Raw genomic sequence first — 24,904 nt, 5'->3', positions numbered from 1 at the left:
TCTGGCTGTATATGCAGGCGACGCAAGTGAACTAGAGGAGGCTATAGAAATGCCAGGTCTTGAGGTGGCCCGTGTTAAGTTAGGGACCGCTCAACACCAGGACCCTACTCTGGCAAGGGCATGGGAAAATGTAAAGGTCTCTGAGGGAAGACCATTGTACCCAGGGGCTCAAAATGAGTTCCCACATCTAGCTGTGCAACAGGGTGTGCTGTATCATATAGACAAAGTGCGGGGGGGGGTGGCGGTAGAGCAACTAGTGGTGCCCAAGTCCTTTCGCCAGGTAGTTCTGGAACTGGCACATAAACATCCCTTGGGGGGACACCTGGAGAAAAAACAAAACACCGTATTCTGCAGCGTTTCTTTTGGCCGGGTCTAGGGGGGACGTGACCCGGTATTGTCAGTCCTACGTGACAATTGACCACATCTATGTCACATTTTAGAAGCCCCCTTGTGCCCTTACCAATAATAGAGGTGCCCTTCGAGAGGATAGCAATGGATATAGTGGGTCCATTAGTTAAATCTGCCATGGGACATCAGTACATTTTGGTAGTACTAGATTATGCCACTCGTTACCCTGAAGTAGTGCCTCTGCGGAATGCCAATGCGAAAGCAATTTCAAAGGAGCTTGTTAATATGTTTTCTCGCACCGGCATTCCGAAAGAAATACTAACAGATCAGGGAACCCCCTTTATATCTCGAATACTTAAGGAATTGTGTAAGCTACTAAAAATCTCCCACTTGCGTACTTCAGTATATCACCCTCAGACTGACGGGTTGGTGGAGCGATTTAATAAAACCCTCTAGGGAATGTTGAAAAGGGTGGTAGATAAGGACGGGAGGGATTGGGATGCTCTTCTACCATATCTCCTGTTCGCTATACGGGAAGTACCCCAATCCTCCACAGGCTTTTCGCCTTTTGAGTTAGTTTACGGGCGATGTCCTAGAGGCCTGTTAGATATTGCTAAAGAGACTTGGGAACAAGAGGTGACTCCTTATCGCAGTGTAATTGAACACGTAATGCTTATGCAAGATAGAATTGAGGCGGTCATGCCAATAGTTAAGGAATGTTTAGAACGTGCGCAGCAGGCCCAAACCACGGTATATAACCGAGCGGCTAAAACACGAGTCTTTCAACCCGGAGACAGGGTGTTAGTATTAGTACCTACTGTAGAAAATAAATTTCTTGCGAAGTGGCAGGGCCCATACGAGGTGTTGGAGAGAATAGGTGAAGTTAATTATAAGATATATCAACCAGACAAGAGGAAAACCGAACAAATCTACCACATAAACTTCCTTAAGGCCTGGCGGGATAGGGAGAGTCTAATGACAAAAGCCACCCTTAATGATGGACCTCGTAGGGCACCCCCATCTGTGGTAAATGACCTCCAGGTAGCATTGCCAGAGGTGGGTATTGCAGAGACACTATCCGAAAGTCAAAAACGAGAGACTAAGGAATTTATACAGAAAAACGCAGAGGTTTTTTCAGAGCTTCCTGGTCGTACTCACTTAATTAAACACGACATTGTTACTGATCCACAAGTCCGTGTACGACCAAAACCATATCGAATTCCTGAGGCTCGGAGACAAGCCATTGCCCAGGAAGTCGATAAAATGTTAGAACTTGGAGTCATTGAAGAGTCCCGGAGTGATTGGGCTAGCCCAATCGTGCTAGTGCCCAAACCCGATGGGACTATTAGATTTTGTAATGATTTTCGGAAATTAAATGAGGTATCGAAATTCGATGCCTACCCGATGCCGAGAGTTGATGAACTTATAGAGAGACTGGGTTCGGCCAGGTACATATCTACTATCGACTTAACAAAAGGTTATTGGCAGATTCCCCTCACGGATTCAGCAAAAGAGAAAACGGCCTTTGTAATGCCCCAGGGACTGTTCCAGTACCGTGATATGCCATTTGGGTTGCATGGTGCTGCAGCCACCTTCCAACATCTAATAGATATTGTCCTTAAACCCCACGTCCAGTATGCGTCCGCATACTTGGACGATATCATTGTCTTTAGTGATGACTGGGACACACATTTGTCAAAAGTACAAGCCGTCTTAGACTCGATAAAAACTGCTGGGTTAACTGCCAATCCTAAGAAATGTACCTTGGGATTGGAAGAGGCTCGCTATCTGGGATATAGCATAGGGCGAGTCGTAAAGCCACAGACCAATAAAGTGGACGCTATTCAGAATTGGCCACGACCGGTCAACAAAAAACAGGTCGGAGCCTTTTTAGGGATCGTTGGCTATTATAGGCGCTTCATTAAAAATTTTGCCACCATCGCGGCCCCTCTCACAGAGCTTACCAAGGGCTCGAAATCTATCACAATAAAGTGGAACGCAGAAGCAGAGAAGGCCTTTCAGTATTTGAAAACGGTCCTCTGTGACCAACCAGTGTTGGTTGCCCCTGACTTTAAACGGGAGTTTATTGTCCAAACGGACGCCTCTGGTGTCGGCCTCGGTGCAGTGTTGTCACAGGAAGTGAATGGCGAGGAACACCCAGTAAGCTATCTGAGCAGGAAGCTTACCAGGGCAGAAAAGAATTATAGCGTGGTTGAGCGCGAAGCCCTGGCTGTGAAATGGGCCTTATTCACCTTACGCTATTATTTACTAGGTTGCCAATTTAGGCTAGTAACGGACCATTCACCCCTAACATGGATGTCCCGCGCAAAAGAGGGCAATGCGAGGGTGACACGCTGGTTCTTGGCATTACAACCTTTTAACTTTTCCGTTGAGCACAGGGCATGCGCAGCGCACGGGAATGCAGATGCGTTATCCAGAACACACTGCTTAGTGACTCATCGTGTCCGACCCTACAGGCTCGAACAAAGGAAGGGGGTATGTGAGGTGCAAAGGGGAGAAGTACTAGATGTTTCTCCCCGTTTCATTTCATTTGTATCACGGTATTGATTGTGAAGCTGTTTATTTCTCTGTAATCCGGTCCTGGTTTCTTTAGTGATCAGCCTGAAAGCTCTGGTGCTTCCCTTCCACACATACAATCCAGCTTTTGCTTCCGCATATATAATCAGGAACTGCTGGGATCTCAGTCTCTCATCTGCTGGTCTGGGAAGCTGACACAGTAAGGTTGCACAAACTTCTTTCTTGTTGTGTAGGTTTATTTTGCAGTTACTATCTTGTTGTTAGTTAGTGGCCAGACGGCTTTAGACATTTTATTTCATGTTTGGCACGTGTAACATTGTACGGCAAATGTGTACAATAAATACACCTGACACATACCTGTGTGGAACTCGCTAGCCTGCTATTGTTCGTTGTGACTCCATAGCCACCTGCTTGGGCCAAAGCAGAGATCCCTGATGAGCTATAGTCCCACAATATATATATATATATATATACCTATTCTATGTGTACACATTTATTCTACCTATTCTATTGTAAGCTGTCAGTGTGATTTTACTGTACACCGCACTGAATTGCCGGCTTTTCTCTCTAACACCACTGCGTATTTCTCGCAAGTCACACTGCTGGTCCGTGTGTAATCCGTATTTTTGGGGCTTCCATAGACTTTCATTGGCGTTTTTTTGCGCAATACGGTGACAAACACAGCATGCTGCGATTTTCTACCGCCGAAGAAAGCCGTATAATACTGATCAGTAAAATACGGCAGATAGGAGCAGGGGCATAGAGAATAATTGTGCCGTTTGTTTGGCGAGTTTTACGGACGTATTATCTGCGCTCTTACGTCCGTAAAACTCGCTAGTGTGACTCCAGCCTAATGTAAAGCTCAGCTCTGCCCCTATTTAACGCTATTTTTAGCTCCTCTTGAAAAAACGGGGTGACAGGTTCCCTTTAAATTAAAGGGTTAAATGGCAGAAAAAATTGGCGTGGGCTCCCGTGCAATTTTCTCCACCAGAGTAGTAAAGCCAGTGACTGAGGGCAGATATTAATAGCCTGGAGAGGGTCCATGGTTATTGCACCCCAGATGCGCCTATTCTGGCACTTGGCCACTCTCTTCCCATTCCCGTGTAGCAGTGGGATATGGGGTAATGAAGGATTAATGTCACCTTGCTATTGTAAGGTGACATTAAGCCAGATTAATAATGGAGAGGCGTCAATTATGACACCTATCCATTATTAATCCAATTGTATGAAAGGGTTAAAAAAACACACACACATTATTAAAAATTATTTTAATGAAATAAACACGCAGTTTGTTTTAATATTTTATTGTTCTCCCAATCCACCGGAAGACCCTCGCTCTGTAACAAAGGAAAAATAATAAACCAACAATATACATACCTTCCGATGATCTGTAACGTCCCACGATGTAAATCCATCTGAAGGGGTTAAAATATTTTACAGGCAGTAGCTCTGCTATAATGCAGCTGTGCTGCCTGTAAAACCCCGGGGAATGAAGGTAATGTAGGTCAATGACCTGTAGTTACCTTCATTCGCGGTGAGGCGCCTTCTGCTGGATGTCCCTCGAGCGTGGGAACTTTCCTGGAAAGCTCCCAGGCTCGAGTTCATATGAGGACAACCAGCAGAGGGCGCCTCACCACGAATGAAGGTAACTACAGGTCATTGACCTAAATTACCTTCATTCCCTGGGGTTTTACAGGCAAGAGCACAGCTGCATTATAGCAGAGCTCCTGCCTGTAAAATATTTTAACCCCTTCAGATGGATTTACATCGTGGGACGTTACAGATCATCGGAAGGTGTGACGCCCTATATATGGATCTATCGGGTGGACCCACTGGACCGCAAGTACAACGATTGCTGATACCAGGAAGGGAGAGCCAGACTAGGAAAGCAGGTTCAAAAGCTTTATTGTACAAAAATACCAATATACTAGGAAGACTCCCCAAAGGAAGGCCACAGGACCAAAACACCTGAGAACCTCTAAGGAGTCCAAGGCTTGGAGTGACCCCTATACAGGGATTTCCCCTTGACCACCAATAGAGGGTCCGATGAGACAGTTACCTGTGTAAAACCGACCTAGGAGGCAGGAACTAGAGTTGCTGAGACGTCCAGGCTCGAACCTAAGGAAAAAGGTACACAGAGTAAGTCAGGGAAATGAGACTGGAAAGACTAGCTTAGAGCAGACCTGGAAAAGCAACTTCAGGATAGTAGAAGTTGCCCAGGCGGCGACCAGAAGTAACTGAGATCCTTTTATCCCTCCAGCCTCAAAGTGATAGGCCGGGAGGAGGGGCGGTGAGTAAGGTCGAGCTGGCCCTTTAAGAAGCCAGAGAGCTGGCCTGCCCGCCCCCTATGCACTCCCTAGGAGAGGGAGAGGAAGGAGGAAGTGCAGCAGACAAGGGAGCAAGAACCCGGACAGCATGTCTGCAGGGACGGACCCCGGAGCGCCGGCGGACGACCGGAGCATGACCCTGCTGGCTCAGGACAGGACCGGAGGAGGTAAGAACAGGCGGGGAAGAGAAGGTAGGCGCCCCGGACCGCGAGGTGGTGACAGAAGGTATGTATATTGTTGGTTTATTATTTTTCCTTTGTTACAGAGCGAGGGTCTTCAGGTGGATTGGGAGAACAATAAAATATTAAAACAAACTGTTTATTTCATTAAAATAATTTTTAATAATGTGTTTTTTTTTAACTCTTTCATACAATTGGATTAATAATGGATAGGTGTCATAATTGACGCCTCTCCATTATTAATCTGGCTTAATGTCACCTTACAATAGCAAGGTGACATTAACCCTTCATTACCCCATATCCCACCACTACACGGGAATGGGAAGAGAGTGGCCAAGTGCCAGAATAGGCGCATCTTCCAGATGTGCCTTTTCTGGGGTGGCTGGGTGCAGATGTTTTTAGCCAGGGGGGGGGGGGGGGGGGGGCAATAACCATAGACCCTCTCCAGGCTATTAATATCTGCCCTCAGTCACTGGCTTTACTACTCTGGCAGAGAAAATTGTGCGGGAGCCCACAACAATTTTTTCCGCCATTTAACCCTTTAATTTAATGGCTAGAGCGCACAAATTTTGCACATACATACTACTAACATTAGTAGTGTGTAATATGCAAAAAAAAATGGGGATATGAGATGGTTTACTGTATGTAAACCATGTCTCATATCATGTCGGGTTTAGGAAGGAGATAGCAAAAGCCGACAATTGAATTACCGGCTTTAAAGCTATCTCGCGCTGGATGAAATATTAATATATATACATATATGTGTCTCAATGACATATAATAGAATTATTCTTACCGTTAATTCGGTTTCTAGGAACCTTCCACGACAGCCACTTCGGAGGATGTCTTCCCCGCCCTAATAGGGGACAGGAACACAAGAGGTTAAATACCCCTCCCCTTCCTGCACCGCCAGTGTTTTCCTGGTCACAGTAGCATGTATAGTTACCACAAAAGTGCAGGAATCATCCAATAAGAATATCAGGTAGGGAGGGAAATTAGTGCTGTCGTGGAAGGTTCCTAGAAACCGAATTAATGGTAAGAATAATTCCATTTTCTCTAGTCACCTTCCACGACAGCCACTTCGGAGTAGTACCAACAGCTAATTTCTCTAGGGAGGGACTACAGCCTGCAGAACACGTCTGCCAAACGTTAAATCCCTATTTAGCCGGTAATGTCTGGTGAACGTATGGATGGACGACCAGGTGGCGGCTCTGCATATCTGCTCTGATGAGGCATTCCCCCTCTCTGCCCACGATGTTGCCATTGCTCGGGTAGAGTGTGCTTTCAGAGAGGCAGGTGGATCCAGTCCCTGCGATGAATAAGCTAAGCAAATAGACTGTTTGAACCAGTTTGCGATGGTGTTTTTTGCCGCCTTCTTTCCCTTATTTCGTCCCGAGAACTGAATGAATAAATTTTGATCAATTCGCCAGGTTTCAGTTTGCTGTAAGTAAAATAGGACCACCCTGCGAACATCCAAGGTGTGGAAGGTCTGTTCTTTAGGGTTGGAGGGGTTTGGGCAAAAGGAAGGTAGTAGAATGTCCTGATCTCTATGGAAATTCGAGACCACTTTAGGTAAAAAGGACCGGTCTAGCTTTAGTACAATGCTATCCGCAGTGACCGTTAGATAGGGTTCCTGTATTGACAGGGCCTGTAATTCACCAATACGTCTAGCTGTCGTGATTGCGACTAGAAAGACTGTTTTTAAAGTTACGTTTTTTATGGTTATGGTATCCAGGGGTTCAAATGGATCCTGGGTTAGTGCGTTAAGTACAGTATTGAGGTCCCAGGAGGGTACCTTATTACGGAGTGTAGGACGAATTCTGGATGCGGCTGTCATAAATCGCTTGATCCAGCGGTGATTGGCTAAATTCGAGTCAAAAAAGCTACTAAGGGCCGATACTTGCACTTTGAGTGTGCTAGAAGTAAGGCCTATGTCCAAGCCCTTCTGTAAAAATTGTAAGATCCTCGCTATATCAGGATTGAAGGGGTCTGGAACTTCTGGGGAGCACCAGGACGAAAATTTTTTCCAGACCTTAGTGTAGATTCAATTATTAGGTTCTGTAGAAGGACGTAGATCTGGGTATTTATTATGATGGAATATAGGCTGAACTGGATGGACAAATGTCTTTTTTCAGCCTTACTAACTATGTTACTATGTTAGATGGCATTGGTTACCGCCTTTTTGCTTTTTTGAAGGGTCTGGATTACGTCATCTGAGAGTCCTTTAGCTTTTAAGATTGTGGCTTCAGTAGCCATGCAGCCAAGTTCAATCTGTTTAGGTCCGGATGTAGTAGAGGACCCTGGTGTAGGAGATCGGTCTTTTGAGGTAGAAGGCAGGGACCTTCCAGGGCCATATCTAATAGGGCGCCGTACCAACTCCTCCCGGGCCACAATGGGGCAATCAAGATTGTGGTCACTTCGTCTGTCCTGATTTTTTGCAGAGTTTTCGCCAGCATGGGAATGGGAGGAAAGGCATATGCAAGGTTGAATCTCCACTGGTGTGAAAATTCCTTGTGCCTTGTCTTTGTGATGAAGGGAGAAAAATGTTTCTACCTTCGTATTTTGCCTGTTGGCGAATAAATCCACCTCTGGAGTACCCCATTTTTCGGTTAGGGACTGGAACACTGCTTGGTCCAGGGACCACTCTCCCGGATGAACGTCCTTCCTGCTGAGGAAATCCGCCTGAGTGTTGTCCAATCCCCTCAGATGAACTGCTGTGACCGATAGGTTTTTCTCTGCCCAGAAAAATATTCTTGCAGCCACTTCTTTTAGAGAGGCATACTTTGTCCCCCCCTGGTGTCGTAGATAGGCTACTGTGGTCATATTGTCCGAGTAAATACGAACGTGATGATTTTTGATCAGTGCCGATGATGCCTTTAGGGCCTCCTCCACAGCTTTCAACTCTCTTAAATTTGAGCTGCTGCTGATGTTTGATGTCCATTGTCCCTGAAAGTGGAAACCCTCTACCACCGCACCCCAGCCTCTTTTGCTGGCATCTGAGCGGAGTGTTTTTAGGGGAAGGTGGTCCCAGCTGACCCCTCTCTGGAGATTTTGGTAATCTAGCCACCATTTTAGAGCTGATTTCACATGGCCAGGGAGAAATATTTTCTGACTCAATGGAGTCTGTCGTCTCCTGGAGTGTAGGAGAACATAAGTTTGGAGAGTTCGTGTGTGAGCCTGGGCCCAGGACACCGATTGTATACATGCGGTCAGGGACCCTAGTACAGACATCGATTCTCTGAGGGTCGGTGCACGCTGGCCTCTGAACTTGGTTACCTTGCGGACAAGGTTGATTTGATGATCTTTGGGTAGAAAAGATGTTCTTACATCCGAGTCCAGTAGCACCCCCAGAAATTTCCTTCTTGTGGAGGGATGGACCTCCGATTTCTCCAGATTTGGGATCCAACCCAGGGTTTGTAATATTTCTAGGGACTTTGATACATCTGTTTCCAGACGGGAGGCAGATGGAGCCATGATAAGCAGGTCGTCTAGATACGGGTCTATGCATATTCCCTGTTGACGGATGAAGATTATTGCTTCCGCCATAATCTTTGTGAAAACCCGAGGGGCCGAAGATATGCCGAAGGGGAGAACATTGAACTGAAAATGTTTGATTTGGTGACCCTTGGAGACTGCGAACCTGAGGAATTTCCTGTGCTCTGGATGGATTGGCACATGGTAATACGCATCCCTCAGGTCCACAGTCGCCATCATCCAATTTTGACCGATGAGGGGGATTACTGATTTGACTGTCTCCATTTTGAATCTCCTGTATCGGACTGATTCGTTTAAGGGTTTCAAATTTATGATAATTCTGTTTTTCCCCGACGGCTTGGTTATTAGAAAAAGGCGTGAATAATGACCACGTCCTTCCTCTAACTTCGGCACCTGAGAAATCACATTTGATTGCATCAGTTTTTGTAGATCTTGTAACAATGAGTTTTGGAGATCTGGGTTTTGAAGGGAGGTTATTTTTAAGCATTGTGGGGGTGGTCTCACGAATTCTATTTTTAATCCCTCTTGAATGGTACGAAGGACCCACTGATTTGTGGAGATGTTTTGCCACTCGGTGAAAAATCGTGAGAGTCGACCCCCGACCGGAGTACAGTCATTGCTTATCTGGGGTTTGCTGGGCCTGAGGGGCCAGGATATTTTTTCCCCTGCCTCCCTTAGGATAACTCCACCTTCCCGTTTTGCCTTTTCCTCTCTGTGAGGATTGATCACGGGAGGGACGAAAAAAGCGTTTTTTGGGGATTTTCTGCTCAGGGAGAGATTTCTTTTTATCTGCCGCCTTATCCAAAATATCGTCCAGAACGGGTCCAAATACATTATGACCCTGAAAGGGTATGCTACATAATTTGGACTTGGAGACAAAATCGCCTCCCCAGGATTTTATCCAGAGTGATCTCCTGGACGAGTTAGAGAGAACGGCAGCTTTTGCGGCTACTCGAACCTATTCAGCAGAAGCATCGGCTAGGAACCCCGTTGCTTTCTGTAGTAAGGGTAGGGAGTCTAAAATCTCCTCTCTTGGGGTGCCTTGAGTCAAGTGATCCTCAAGTTTGCGTAGCCAGATAAATAGAGATCTGGCCACGCAAGTAGAGGCTATATTAGACTTCAGCAGATTTGTTGAGGTGTCCCAGGACTTTTTTAATAAACTCTCTATTTTACGATCCATCGGATCCTTGAGTTGCGAAGAGTCCTCAAAGGGAAGGGCAGTTTTTTTAGTTACCTTAGACACCTGAGCATCCACTTTCGGGGTCTCCCATAAGGAGTTATCACCATCCAATGGGTATCGGTTTTTTAGTTCCGATGGTACAGTCAGACCTTTTTCAGGGAGGTCCCAGTCATGCAGAATTAGATCTCGTAAATTCTTATGCACTGGAAACCCCTTTTGATCTTTGGGTTTCAGACCCTCAAACATCTCATCATGTACTGTGAGTGTAACTTCTTCATCCTCTACCCCCATGGTGCTTCTTACTAAACCGATTAGGTCACTCATGTCCTCAGAACTAAAATAATATTTCTTGTTTTCTGATTTACAAGTGGGGGTAGAAGTGGAGCCTTCGTTTTCCCAGTTATCCTCTGAACCTGAGGACTGGATCTCTCCCGAGTCCGGGTCGGATTCTACTGGGGCTTTTTTCCTCTTTTTTGGAGGGGGTGGCTGAGGCACCGACATCTGAGAGAAGGTAGCCATAGAAGAATGGACCTCATCTTTAATGAGGGATCTAATGCTATCCAACAGCGAGGGTTGTTCAGCGCGTAGGACCTCATCCGTACAGGATTGGCAGAGCTTTTTCCCGTATGTTGATGGGAGTCTGGCCGTACACACTTTACATTTGCGGCTTGACTTTTTAGGGTCGGAAACCTTTTCTCCCTATGAGAGAGAGGGTTAGCTAAGCCACTTAGAGGTATATATCTACATATATACACGCATGCACATATGTATATAAGGGATAGCTGGGCCCGACACCTGCTACTTACTTTGGTAGGAGGGGGAACGCTGGCATCTGCAGATGCAGAGCAAGGGGGTCTGTCACCGTCCATGTCCGTCAGTGTAACAGTCAGACAGCTTACCTTGCTACCCGGATCTCTTTATAAAGGATCGGTGGTCCCAGCGTGTAGTGCTCCTCCCCCCACGTGTGGCCCGATTGGGGTAGGGTCCTGGAACGCCCCCAAAACGCTGTCTGTATGGCGTGCTTTTGCTGCTAGACGCCATTGCCGGCCGGCGTGCGCTCCATAGAGCGCTTCCTTTATGAACCGGAAATGTCGCGCGTTAACCCGGAAGTCATCAGGCCTCCGGCCACAGCCCGGGACGCGCGCCACCTCCAGCACCGCAGCCATGGGAGGAGGGAACCGGGGGGCTGCAGGAGGCCCCCGGCAAGCACATCACCGCCCCGCATTACTCCCGAAGGGAGCGCCGGAGGGGCGGGAAGGTCCCGAGTCCCTCAGAGAGAGGAGACTGGAGCGGCATATCCGAGGAGGGAAGCCCGACCTTCAAGCCGCCCGGCTTTACTGGTAAGAGGAGCTCCGTCGCCGGCCACGGCAGCCCCTTCGGAATCTCTTCATGCCCCATAGGGGACAGGAAAACACTGGCGGTGCAGGAAGGGGAATTTAACCTCTTGTGTTCCTGTCCCCTATTAGGGCGGGGAAGACATCCTCCGAAGTGGCTGTCGTGGAAGGTGACTAGAGAAATATATATATTACACACATATACACACACCCCCCTATACTATGTGTACACATTTATTCTACCTATTCTATTGTAAGCTGTCAGTGTGATTTTACCGTACACCGCACTGAATTGCCGGCTTTTCTATAGAACACCGCTGCGTATTTCTCGCAAGTCACACTGTGGGTCCGTGTGTATTCCGTATTTTCCTCGCCCCCATAGACTTTCATTGGCGGATTTTTTGCGCAATATGGTGACAAACGCAGCATGCTGCAATTTTCTACGGCCGTAGAAGACCGTATAATACGGATCAGTAAAATACGGCTGGGCCATAGAGAAGCATTGTACCGTATGCAATCCATATTTTCTGCACCTCTCTTACGTCCGTAAAACTCGCTAGTGTGAGGCCGGCCTCACTGAAGGCTTCAGCATCCACAGTCCAGAGTGCCGGATCACAGGGTAGGCAGAGTCCGGCCGGTCTGAGGGCAATTCCAGAGTCCCCTTATCCAGGTGGAAATCAGTAGCCTACCCCTTGCGCACAGTAACGTAGTAGGTCCCTACGTGCATTAGCTCCCATAGGGTCCTCACTCTTGTTACTCTTCTCTCGGTCCCCCAGATGGATAGGACCAACCCGTATAATGGTGGTGGCCTGAGGCTATTTTATAGGGACCCTAGCGTCGCCCCTCCTCCGCGTTGCCACCTGTGATTATTGCCTTAAAGGGAAAATAATTCAAAATATGAAAATTTCTATTTTTTTTAAATTTCTAACATTTCTGATTTTTTACAAAATAAAGCAAAACATATCAACCCGAGTTTACCATTATCTTAAAGTCTAATATGTCACAAAAAAAAAAAAAATCTCAAAGTCAATGGGATATGTTGACGCATTCCAGAGTTATTAGGCTAGGTTCACATTGGGTTAACGCTAACGGACTGCGTTGCACGGCGAAATTGTCGCAATTAACGCCATGCAACGGGTCCGTTAGCGCACCCATTGACAGCAATGTGATTTTTCTCTGTAGCGCATCGCTAGTGCATGCCATTTTCGGCACGCGCTAGCGATGTGCCGTTATTTTGTGACGGACCTCGGACGCTGCTTGCAGCGTCCGATGTGCGTTCCTCGCTAGCGCAGATCGGGGATCTGCGCTAGCGGGAACTACAAACGCGACCCCTATAAAGACATTGTGTTAGCGCTATGCGCTAAACAGATTGCCCTAACGCAATGTGAACCTAGCCTTACTATATAAAGTGACACTGGTCAGATTTTTAAAAATTGGCCCCGTCACTAAGGGGTTAAGTGCTTGCACAAGTGAATATTGTTTCAAAAGTGGTTTACCTGTCTAAGGCTACTTTCACACTAGCGTTTTTTTTCAATACGTCGCAATGCGTCGTTTAGGGGAAAAAAAACGCATCCTGCAAAGTTGTCTGCAGGATGCGTTTTTGCCCCATAGACTAACATTAGCGACGCATTGACACACGTTGCAACAGTCGTGCGACGATTGCGCCGTGTTGTGGCGGTCTGACGGGAGCAAAAAACGTTACATGTAACGTTTTTTGCTGCAGACGGTCCGCTTTTTCCGACTGCGCATGCACGGCCGGTGCTCTGCCCCCACCTCCCCGCCTCTCACAATGGGGCAGCGGATGCGCTGGAAAAATGCATCTGCTGCCCCCGTTGTGCGGCGCTTTTGCTGCTTGCGTCGGTGCGCCGCAACGTCACATAGCGACGTGCGGTGCACGACGCAAGTGTGAAAGTAGTCTAAGGCTGGTTTCACACCAGCGTCCGGCAGCCTTCTTCCTCCGTTGAGCCCCACCCACTGCTGCACCTCTTCTTTCAACTCCGCCTACGTCCTTTATCTTTAACATTGGGTACGCAGGCCTGCGTCGTTTTGACGATGCGCTGAACTCAGTTGAACGCAACATGTTGCGGTCGGCGCAGCGTCTAAACAACGCATGCGGAGGCATCCGCTTGTCCTGCGTACCCAATGTTAAAGATATGTCTGCATGCATCCTGCATACCCTAGGTGGAGCTGAAGGAAGAGGTGGAGCCGCATATTCATCACTGTAATGCGCGGCACCACGTGACCGCTCATACAGGAGAAGCTGCGGCCAGGAGAGTAAGCAGCGAGGGAGTCGGGTAAGTATTTTATTAACAGCGGGGGGGGGGGGGGGGGGGGGGGGGTCACCTCACGTACCGGAGCCACCGACGTATGAAACCGGCCTAAGGCTGTTATTATAGCACCTTACATGGGTTATACAGATACATCATGGTCTTGTCCTGCCCTACGCATGAAATGAAAGGCTAAAATACAATGTGGAGACTTAATCAGAGCACTGTTTTATTTACCTTTAGAATTGGTTTAAGAGGTAAAAAATTACCATTTTCCCACAGAAATATCAGACTTTTACTTATAGAAATACTGGATAAATATCATTTTAACATTAGATATGGAAACATTTCTAATTTTATCAAACTGCATTTTTTTGCAGTGAATAACTTTATGCCTTTGCTTGTTTAATAATAATAATAATTTTTATTTATATAGCGCCAACATATTCCGCAGCGCTTTACAAATTATAGAGGGGACTTGTACATACAATAGACATTACAGCATAACAGAAATACAGTTCAAAACAGATACCAAGAGGAGTGAGGGCCCTGCTCGTAAGCTTACAAACTATGAGGAAAAGGGGAGACACGAGAGGTGGATGGTAACAATTGCTATAGTTATTCGGACCAGCCATAGTGTAAGGCTTGGGTGTTCATGTAAAGTTGCATGAACCAGTTAATTAATTTTTTTTTTTTTTTTTTTTAATTTGATTTTATGTATGTTGATTTTATGTATTTCTAAAGTATTGTAAAACTGTAATATGCTGTTGGTGCATGCGGGCAGGACTGTCGGTTTGGTATGTGGCTCTGCCCCCCCCAGGCCTGCCTCCGAAGTCTGAGATTTCGGTGTCCCGGACCAGAGATCATAATACCGGCCTTGAATAGTGAAGGACACGGCAGCCGACCCTGAGAAACATCCAAGGTGGGAACGGCCCATCATGTCGAAGAAAGTCTGCTAGATCCAGGCCTAGCAGACCAGTGCTGGTGGGTTCATGGATGCTAGGAGAGGGCTGGACTAAAGGAAGGTCTCGTCTTTTCCTGGTGGGTCAGAGTTGTCCCGTCGTTTTTTTGGACAGAACATTTCCAAAACAACCAAAATTGAACAGCAGATCTCTTGGGAGGCAGACTTTAGTCCTCTGTTGCAGAAGTGAAGTACTCAAACTGATATTAGGACGCACTAGAAAGTTGGCGTGCATGATTGTTCAGGGAGCTGGCAGTGTGGACCGTCCACCAGAGAAGGCCTAGACCGAAGTCTGGATATTTTAAGAGCAGGGTCACAGGAGCCTCTGGAAAACATGGAGGCTGCATGAATAGGAAGGCTTCCCCAGGAGACGTCCATATTGCTCAGGGGAAAACTAGGACATTTTTGTCCTATCTTTTTTTTTTTTTTTTTTTTTTTTTTAAAGTAGCCTCCTCACTGCCTAGTAGGATACACCTGGCCCGAAGATCACAAATCCTTCTTCGCAGTCCGATGATGAAGATGGGCATAGAATAACCTGGATGAAGACTTTTCGGCGGCTGGCACATAACGAATTCACCTTCCCTCCCTACTCTATCTGGCTCTGGGGGGGCGAGAGGGTAGGGGGATTCAAGGCATGGACCGTCCTCCGGGGAGCCCGAAACACTTGATGTGTTAGGGCCTTGCCTCGTAGACCACAGATGATATGGTAGTGACAATTCTAGGTGGGAGATTAGAGTGACAATTCCACTGTCGCCCTCAAAAGCCGCATCTGGAAAAAGAAAAAGGGAAAATCGTTAATAAAAAAACAAAACCTAAGGCAGAAACTGGGCTGGGCGGTCCAGACCCATGTGCCTCCTACTGACATTAAGCTAAAACGGATTAGTTTTGTGCCCTTTTTTGGACATAGCATAAGCAGCATACACCCATGTTTTTTTGTGTACCCCAATGAAGCATTAGCCCCCCCCCATATCAACCAGAGGACCGCACAGGATAAATCCAAAGCCCACCAGACATTCCCTCCCCCCACAGCGTAAATCCCCATATGACGCCCCCTGCCCCAACCGTAAATCCCATCAGAAACCCCCCATCGGATGCCACCCCAGCTTACCCCCCAGCATAAACCCGGACATTTAAACCCCCATCGGAAGTGGAAAACCCCCACCCGCCCAGCACAAACCCCCATCGGAAGTGGAAAACCCCCACCCACCCAGCACAAACCCCCATCGGAAGTGGAAAACCCCCACCCGCCCAGCACAAACCCCCATCGGAAGTGGAAAACCCCCACCCGAAGTGGAAAACCCCCACCCGCCCAGCACAAACCCCCATCGGAAGTGGAAAACCCTCACCCCCGCAGCACAAACCCCCATCGGAAGTGGAAACCCCCCACCCCCCCAGCACAAACCCCCATCGGAAGTGGAAAACCCCCACCCGCCCAGCACAAACCCCCACCCGAAGTGGAAAACCCCCACCCGCCCAGCACAAACCCCCATCAGAAGCGGACCCCCCCACCCAGCACAAACCCCCATCAGAAGCGGACCCCCCCACCCAGCACAAACCCCCATCAGAAGCGGACACCCCCCCCACCCAGCACAAACCCCCAGATGCGGACCCCCCACCCAGCACAAACCCCCATCGGAAGCAAACACCCCCCACCCAGCACAACCCCCCAGATGCGGACCCCCCCACCCAGCACAAACGCCCAGATGCGGACCACCCACCCAGCACAAACCCCCACATCCCACAAGCAGATCGCCCTCAAATCCCACCACAAGCAGGTCACCCTCAAAACCCACCACAGGGGTCCCCCCCACATAGACAGCAGGTCCCGCCCCCCAAAACTCGACCACAAGAATGTCGCCCTCAAACCCCACCACAGGGGTCCCCCCAATAGCCAGCAGCAGGTTGCCCCCACTAAATGGGGTCCTCCCTGTAAGCAGCAGGTCACCCCCAAAGCCCACCACAGGGGCCCCATCAATAGCCATTAGTAGGTCACCCCCCCCCCACTAGCAGGTCGCCCCCACTAAAAGTGGTCCCCCGCAAGCAAGTCGCCCTCAAATCACACCACAGGGTTCCCACCATAGGGGGTCACCCCATAAGCAGCAGGTAACCCCCAAAAAGCCCGCCACAGGGGTCCCCCACAGCAGCAGCGGTGCCCCCCAAAAGCCCACCACAGGGGTCCCCCACAACAGCCAGCAGCGGTGCCCCCCCAAAAGCCCACCACAGGGTTCCCCCCACAGCAGCAGCGGTGCCCCCCCCAAAAAGCCCACCACAAGGGTCCCCCACAGCAGCGTCCCCCCAAAAAGCCCACCACAGGGGTCCCCCACAGCAGCCGCACCCCCTCAAAAAGCCCACCACAGGGGTCCCCCACAGCAGCCAGCAGCAGTGCCCCCCAAAAAGCCCACCACAGGGGTCCCCCACAGCAGCAGCGGTGCCCCCCCAAAAAGCCCACCACAGGGGTCCCCCACAGCAGCGTCCCCCAAAAAGCCCACCACAGGGGTCCCCCACAGCAGCCGCGCCCCCTCAAAAAGCCCACCACAGGGGTCCCCCACAGCAGCCAGCAGCAGTGCCCCCCAAAAAGCCCACCACAGGGGTCCCCAACAGCAGCAGCGGTGCCCCCCCAAAAGCCCACCACAGGGTTCCCCACAGCAGCCAGCAGCGGTGCCCCCTCAAAAATCCCACCACAGGGGTCCCCCCACAGCAGCAGCGGTGCCCCCCCAAAAAAGCCCACCACAGGGGTCCCCCACAGCAGCGTCCCCCCAAAAAGCCCACCACAGGGGTCCCCCACAGCAGCCAGCAGCAGTGCCCCCAAAAAGCCCACCACAGGGGTCCCCCACAGCAGCCAGCAGCAGTGCCCCCCAAAAAGCCCACCACAGGGGTCCCCCACAGCAGCAGCGGTGCCCCCCCAAAAAGCCCACCACAGGGGTCCCCCGCAGCAGCGCCACCCCCCAGAATCCGGTGCATACTAAAACCCTATGTGGCAAATTTACCTATGCCTATGGTAGATATTTTAGTCGTATTCATCTCTGCCTATTTTAGATTTTTTTTTACCGTTTCATTTTCTTAATTTAGTTTTCCTTTCCACTTCACTCCATTTGAAGCAGAGTAACCAATTTATTTACATATGTATTTGACATAAAGTTGCAATACATGAATGTAGGGGTCAAATTTTTTGGAAACGGAATAACGGTTTTGAGCTCCGTTTTTTTTTATTGGAATATGTTCATGTTAGTACAACAACGTTATCTTCCAAGTTTCATTAAGATCTTTTTAGGGATTCAGTCGTTATGCGCCATTTTCTGCCATACCTATGCCTAGTGTGTTATCACGGTTGGAAACGGAAAAACGGTTTTGAGCTCCGTTTTTTTTATTGGAATTAGTTCATATTAGTACAACGACGTTATCTTCCAAGTTTCATTAGGATCTTTTTAGGGATTCCGTCTTTATGCGCCATATTCTGCCATACCTATTCCTATGGTAGTTTTTTTTCTAAAGTTGAATTTTTTGAATCTATTTTTTCTTTCCACTTCACTATTTAAAAATAAATTAGCGGAGGTTAAACTTTAATTGCGTTTTCCACAAGGCAAACCCATACATTTCTATATAGTAACTTTAAATTTGAAATAAACACAATCCCTAAGAAGATCTTGATGAAACTTTGAAAATAAGTTTGTCATTAATATGAACTTTTTCCAGCAAGAAAAACAAAGCTTAAAAATGTAATTCTGTTTTCAACAATGTTAATTCATACATTCCTATATAATAACTTTACATTTCAAATAAACAGTGAATCCCTAAGTATATCTTTATCGAAAATGTTTGCCTTAAGGTACCTTCACACACAACGATAACGTTAAGGATATCGTTGCAACGTCACGCTTTTTGTGACGTAACAACGATCCCGCTAACGATCTCGTTATGTGTGACAGCGACCAACGATCAGGCCCCTGCTGGGAGATCGTTGGTCGTGGGGAATGATCAGGACCTTTTTTTTGGTCGCTGATCACCCGCTGTCATCGCTGGATCGGCATGTGTGACGCCGATCTAGCGATGTGTTCACCTGTAACCAGGGTAAATATCGGGTTACTAAGTGCAGGGCCGCTATGGGGGCCAGAAAAATACGGATTACACACAGACCAGCAGTGTGACTTGTGAGAAATACGCAGCGGTGTTCTATAGAAAAGCCGGCAATTCAGTGCCGTGTACAGTAAAATCACACTGACAGGTTAGAATAGCTAAGATAAATGTCTCTATATCTATATCTATATATATATATATCTATATACACACACACTAGATGGTGGCCCGATTCTAACGCATCGGGTATTCTAGAATATGCATGTCCACGTAGTATATTGCCCAGCCACGTACTATATTGCCCAGCCACGTAGTACATTGCCCAGCCACGTAGTACATTGCCCAGCCACGTAGTACATTGCCCAGCCACGTAGTACATTGCCCAGCCACGTAGTATATTGCCCAGCCACGTAGTATATTGCCCAGCCACGTAGTATATTGCCCAGCCATGTAGTACATTGCCCAGCCACGTAGTATATTGCCCAGCCACGTAGTATATTGCCCAGCACACGTAGTATATTGCCCAGTCACGTAGTATATTGCCTAGCCACGTAGTATATTGCCCAGCCAGGTTTGTCACATTTAAAAAAATAAAAATATACTCACCTTTCTGAGGGCCCCTTGTAGTCCACGGCAGCTTCCGGTCCCAGGGTTGGTATGAGCGCAGGACCTGTGATGACGTTGTGGTCACAGGCAATATACTACGTGGGCTGGGCAATATACTACGTGGGCTGGGCAATATACTACGTGGGCTGGGCAATATACTACGTGGGCTGGGCAATATACTACGTGGACATGCATATTCTAGAATACCCGATGCGTTAGAATCGGGCCACCATCTAGTATATCTACATATATATATATATATATATACACCTATTCTATGTGTACACATTTATTCCACCTATTCTACTGTAAGCTGTCAGTGTGATTTTACTGTACACCGCACTGAATTTCCGGCTTTTCTCTCTAACACCGCTGCGTATTTCTCGCAAGTCACACTGTTGGTCCGTGTGTAATCCGTATTTTTCTGGCCCCCATAGACTTTCATTAGTGGATTTTTTGCGCAATACGGTGACAAACGCAGCATACTGCAATTTTCTATGGCCGTAGAAGACCGTATAATACGGATCAGTAAAACACGGCTGATAGGAGCTGGGCCATAGAGAAGCATTGTACCGTATGCAATCCGTATTTTATGAACCGCTCATACGTCTGTAAAACTCGCAGGTGTGAGGTCGGCCTAAGGCAAAAATTTTCGATAAAGATATACTTAGGGATTCAGTGTTTATTTCAAATGTAAAGTTACTATATAGAAATGTATGGGTTTGCCTTGTGGAAAACGCAATTAAAGTTTAACCTCCGCTAATTTATTTTTAAATAGTGAAGTGGAAAGAAAAAATAGATTCAAAAAATTCAACTTTAGAAAAAAAACTACCATAGGAATAGGTATGGCAGAATATGGCGCATAAAGACTGAATCCCTAAAAAGATCTTAATGATAACGTCATTGTACTAATATGAACATATTCCAATAAAAAAAACGGAGCTCAAAACCGTTTTTCCGTTTCCAACCGTGATAACACTGTAGGCATAGGTATGGCAGAAAATGGCGCATAACGACTGAATCCCTAAAATGATCTTAATGAAACTTGGAAGATAACGTTGTTGTACTAATATGAACTTATTCCAATAAAAAAAACGGAGCTTAAAACCGTTATTCGTAATTCTTACCAAAGTGATGATGGGAGAGCCTGGTGTTGATGCTTGACTTCAGTAAGGTACAGTCACACATAGCGACGCTGCAGCGATATAGACAACGAGCCGATCACTGGAGCGTCGCTGTTTATGTCGCTGTAGAGACGTCAAACAGAACGATGCAGGAGCGATCCAGTGACGTAACGGCGACTCGCTTATTGTTCTCGCTCCATGTAAAACGTTGCTGGCGTAGTCGTTTTTGATGTCAAACATGACGATACGCGCCGATCTAGCGACCAAATGAAGTTCCGGACTTCTAGCTCCGACCAGCGATGGCACAGCGGGATCCAGATCACTGCTGCGTGTCAAACACAACGAGATCGCTATCCAGGACGCTGCAACGTCACGGATTGTTGTCGTTCTCGTTGTAAAGTTGCTGAGTGTGACGGTACCTTAAGATATGCCCCAGCCAGCATGTCCACTTACTCTGCATTCTGTGGTTGCTGGGTACTGGATGTGTGAGAGGAGGGTTTATAAACTATCTCAAGGTAAACAATATTAGGCTAGGTTCTCATTGCGTCAGGGCAATCCGTTTAGCGCTAAGCGCTAGTGGATTGCGCTAACGCAATGTCTTTTTAGGGGTCGCGTTAAATGTCCCCGCTAGCTACAAGCAGCGTCCGAGGCGCGCCACAAAAGAACGGCACATCGCTAGCGCGTGCCGAAAATGGCACGCACTAGCAATGCGCTTTAACATTGCTGGCAATGGGAGCACTAACGGAAACGTTGCACGGCGTTAATTTCGCCGTGCAACGCTGTCTGTTAGCGCTCACCCGAAAACGAAATGAGAACCTAGCCTTAATATTATCTCACTCAAAACATCCCCCTCCCTCTCTGTTCAGGTACACAGAGAAGGGAGTTGTAAGGCTATGTGCACACGTTCCGTATTTTTCGCGGTTTTTTTCTATAAAAATGCGATAAAAACGTGAAAAAAACGCTTACATATGGTTCCCAATCATTTCAATGTAATCCGCAAAACTTGTGCAAATGTTGCGATTTTTTTCCGCCAAAAAAAAACAAATCGAGGAAAAAAAAAGCAACATGTTCATTAATTCTGCGGAATTGCTGATTTCCCGCACACTGTAAAAAAATCTACCATAGGTATAGACTAATATGACACATAGGGTTTTAGTATTTTCCCCAGAATCCCACCACAGGGGTCCCCGTCCCCCACAGCAGCCAGCAGCAGCAGTGCCCCCCCAAAAGCCCACCACAGGGGTCCCCCACAGCAGCGGTGCCCCCCCACAAGCCCACCACAGATGTCCCCCACAGCAGCAGCGGTGCCCCCCAAAAAGATCACCAGGGGGGTCCCCCACAGCAGCAGCGGCACCCCCCCCAAAAAGCCCACCATGGGGGTCCCCCACAACAGCCAGCAGCAGCGGTGCCCCCCCAAAAAAAAGCCCTCCACGGGGGTCCCCCACAACAGCAGCGGTGCCACCCCAAAAAGATCACCAGGGGGGTCCCCCACAGCAGCAGCGGCACCCCCCCAAAAAGCCCACCATGGGGGTCCCCCACAACAGCCAGCAGCAGCGGTGCCCCCCCCAAAAAAAGCCCTCCACGGGGGTCCCCCACAACAGCAGCGGTGCCACCCCCCAAAAAGCCCACCACAGGGGTCCCCCCACACAGACAAGCAGGTCGCCCACCACAGAGCCTCCCCCCAAAAGCGATCAGCAAGTAGCATTTCTTTCACCCTGAAACCACTAACCTCCATGTACCATGGCGTCCACAAGCTATAATCATGCTGCTTTGCTTTGCCGCCTTTATGATGTGACTGAAACACGCCCCCTCCCGATAGGACACGCCCCCGGAAATGACGTCACACCTGGAAGGAGCCCATACACTCTAGCATTTACCATACCATCACATCACTCCTCCCCAAGAAATCAACTCTAATAAATTTAGGCGCTCCTCAGGTGAGGTGTCTGGAGCAGACGATGGCTGCACAGTCCGCGATTATCCCTGCTGCCGTCTATGTCACTGAGAGAAACGTTCAGAGCCGTAAACCCAACCACACACCGCAGTCCCGGGAGCTCAGGGGTCCCCCATCTTCATTCACCCCAGCAACACAGGCGCCCCACGGCCACATATACCCCGGGAGAGCAGGGGCCCCTCATCTACATACATCCCGGGAGCAGGGTCTCCTCTGCCACACACATCCCGGGTGATCAGGGGCACCTCAACCTTGTATTCCCCCCCCCCCCGGAGAGCAGGGACACTTCAGCTACATACACACCGGGAGTGCAGGGACCTCTCAATCTTATACATTCCAGGAGATCAGGGGCCCCTCAGCCTGTATACCCCGGGAGAGCAGGGGCCCCTCAGCCACATACACCCCGGGAGAGCAGGGGCCCCTCAGCCACGTACACCCCGGGAGAGCAGGGGCCCCTCAGCCACGTACACCCCGGGAGAGCAGGGGCCCCTCAGCCACGTACACCCCGGGAGAGCAGGGGCCCCTCAGCCACGTACACCCCGGGAGAGCAGGGGCCCCTCAGCCACGTACACCCCGGGAGAGCAGGGGCCCCTCAGCCACGTACACCCCGGGAGAGCAGGGGCCCCTCAGCCACGTACACCCCGGGAGAGCAGGGGCCCCTCAGCCACGTACACCCCGGGAGAGCAGGGGCCCCTCAGCCACGTACACCCCGGGAGAGCAGGGGCCCCTCAGCCACGTACACCCCGGGAGAGCAGGGGCCCCTCAGCCACGTACACCCCGGGAGAGCAGGGGCCCCTCAGCCACGTACACCCCGGGAGAGCAGGGGCCCCTCAGCCACGTACACCCCGGGAGAGCAGGGGCCCCTCAGCCACGTACACCCCGGGAGAGCAGGGGCTCCTCAGCCACGTACACCCCAGGAGAGCAGGGGCCCCTCAGCCACGTACACCCCGGGAGAGCAGGGGCCCCACAGCCACGTACACCCCGGGAGAGCAGGGGCCCCTCAGCCACATACACCCCGGGAGAGCAGGGGCCCCTCAGCCACGTACACACCGGGAGAGCAGAGGTCCCTCAGCCACGTACACCCCGGGAGAGCAGGGGCCCCTCAGCCACATACACCCCGGGAGAGCAGGGACCTCTCAATCTTATACATTCCAGGAGATCAGGGGCCCCTCAGCCACATACATTACGAGAGAGAAGGGGTTCCTTTGGCTTATATATCATGGGAGAGCAGGGGCCCCTCAGCCACATACACCCCGGGAGAGCAGGGGCCCCTCAGCCATGTACACCCCGGGAGAGCAGGGGCCCCTCAGCCATGTACACCCCGGGAGTGCAGGGACCTCTCAATCTTATACATTCCAGGAGATCAGGGGCCCCTCAGCCACATACATTACGAGAGAGAAGGGGTTCCTTTGGCTTATATATCATGGGAGAGCAGGGGCCCCTCAGCCACATACACCCCGGGAGAGCAGGGGCCCCTCAGCCATGTACACCCCGGGAGAGCAGGGGCCCCTCAGCCACTTACACCCCGGGAGAGCAGGGACCTCTCAATCTTATACATTCCAGGAGATCAGGGGCCCCTCAGCCACATACATTACGAGAGAGAAGGGGTTCCTTTGGCTTATATATCATGGGAGAGCAGGGGCCCCTCAGCCACATACACCCCGGGAGAGCAGGGGCCCCTCAGCCATGTACACCCCGGGAGAGCAGGGGCCCCTCAGCCACATACACCCCGGGAGAGCAGGGGCCCCTCAGCCACGTACACACCGGGAGAGCAGAGGTCCCTCAGCCACGTACACCCCGGGAGAGCAGGGGCCCCTCAGCCACATACACCCCGGGAGAGCAGGGACCTCTCAATCTTATACATTCCAGGAGATCAGGGGCCCCTCAGCCACATACATTACGAGAGAGAAGGGGTTCCTTTGGCTTATATATCATGGGAGAGCAGGGGCCCCTCAGCCACATACACCCCGGGAGAGCAGGGGCCCCTCAGCCATGTACACCCCGGGAGAGCAGGGGCCCCTCAGCCACGTACACCCCGGGAGTGCAGGGACCTCTCAATCTTATACATTCCAGGAGATCAGGGGCCCCTCAGCCACATACATTACGAGAGAGAAGGGGTTCCTTTGGCTTATATATCATGGGAGAGCAGGGGCCCCTCAGCCACATACACCCCGGGAGAGCAGGGGCCCCTCAGCCATGTACACCCCGGGAGAGCAGGGGCCCCTCAGCCACTTACACCCCGGGAGAGCAGGGACCTCTCAATCTTATACATTCCAGGAGATCAGGGGCCCCTCAGCCACATACATTACGAGAGAGAAGGGGTTCCTTTGGCTTATATATCATGGGAGAGCAGGGGCCCCTCAGCCACATACACCCCGGGAGAGCAGGGGCCCCTCAGCCATGTACACCCCGGGAGAGCAGGGGCCCCTCAGCCACGTACACCCCGGGAGTGCAGGGACCTCTCAATCTTATACATTCCAGGAGATCAGGGGCCCCTTAGCCACATACATTACGAGA

General features: G+C 49.7%; 1 protein-coding gene and 1 long non-coding RNA gene across 2 annotated transcripts in view; one reads left to right on the top strand and one right to left on the bottom strand.

Annotated features, from left to right (window-relative positions):
* Positions 1 to 3,036: 3,036 nt before the first annotated feature.
* The window catches only part of LOC138680672 (acyl-coenzyme A thioesterase THEM4-like), a 108,887-nt gene continuing 87,019 nt past the window's right edge, over positions 3,037 to 24,904 (top strand). The window contains exon 1 of the mRNA XM_069767981.1: positions 3,037 to 3,085. The gene's annotated coding sequence lies outside the window, so the exon portion shown is untranslated. The remainder of the gene's footprint in view (positions 3,086 to 24,904) is intronic.
* Positions 13,874 to 22,257, bottom strand: LOC138680682 (uncharacterized). The gene is made up of 2 exons (XR_011321730.1): positions 22,163 to 22,257; positions 13,874 to 15,398 (listed from the first exon to the last, which is right to left on the bottom strand). It is a non-coding gene; the product is annotated as an uncharacterized lncRNA (long non-coding RNA).

Source organism: Ranitomeya imitator, chromosome 1 (genome assembly GCF_032444005.1).
Source record: "Ranitomeya imitator isolate aRanImi1 chromosome 1, aRanImi1.pri, whole genome shotgun sequence".
NCBI classification, from domain to species: Eukaryota; Metazoa; Chordata; class Amphibia; order Anura; family Dendrobatidae; genus Ranitomeya; species Ranitomeya imitator.
The sequence above is the reverse complement of the archived record's forward strand: the minus strand, read 5'-3'. Positions and strand labels throughout refer to the sequence as shown.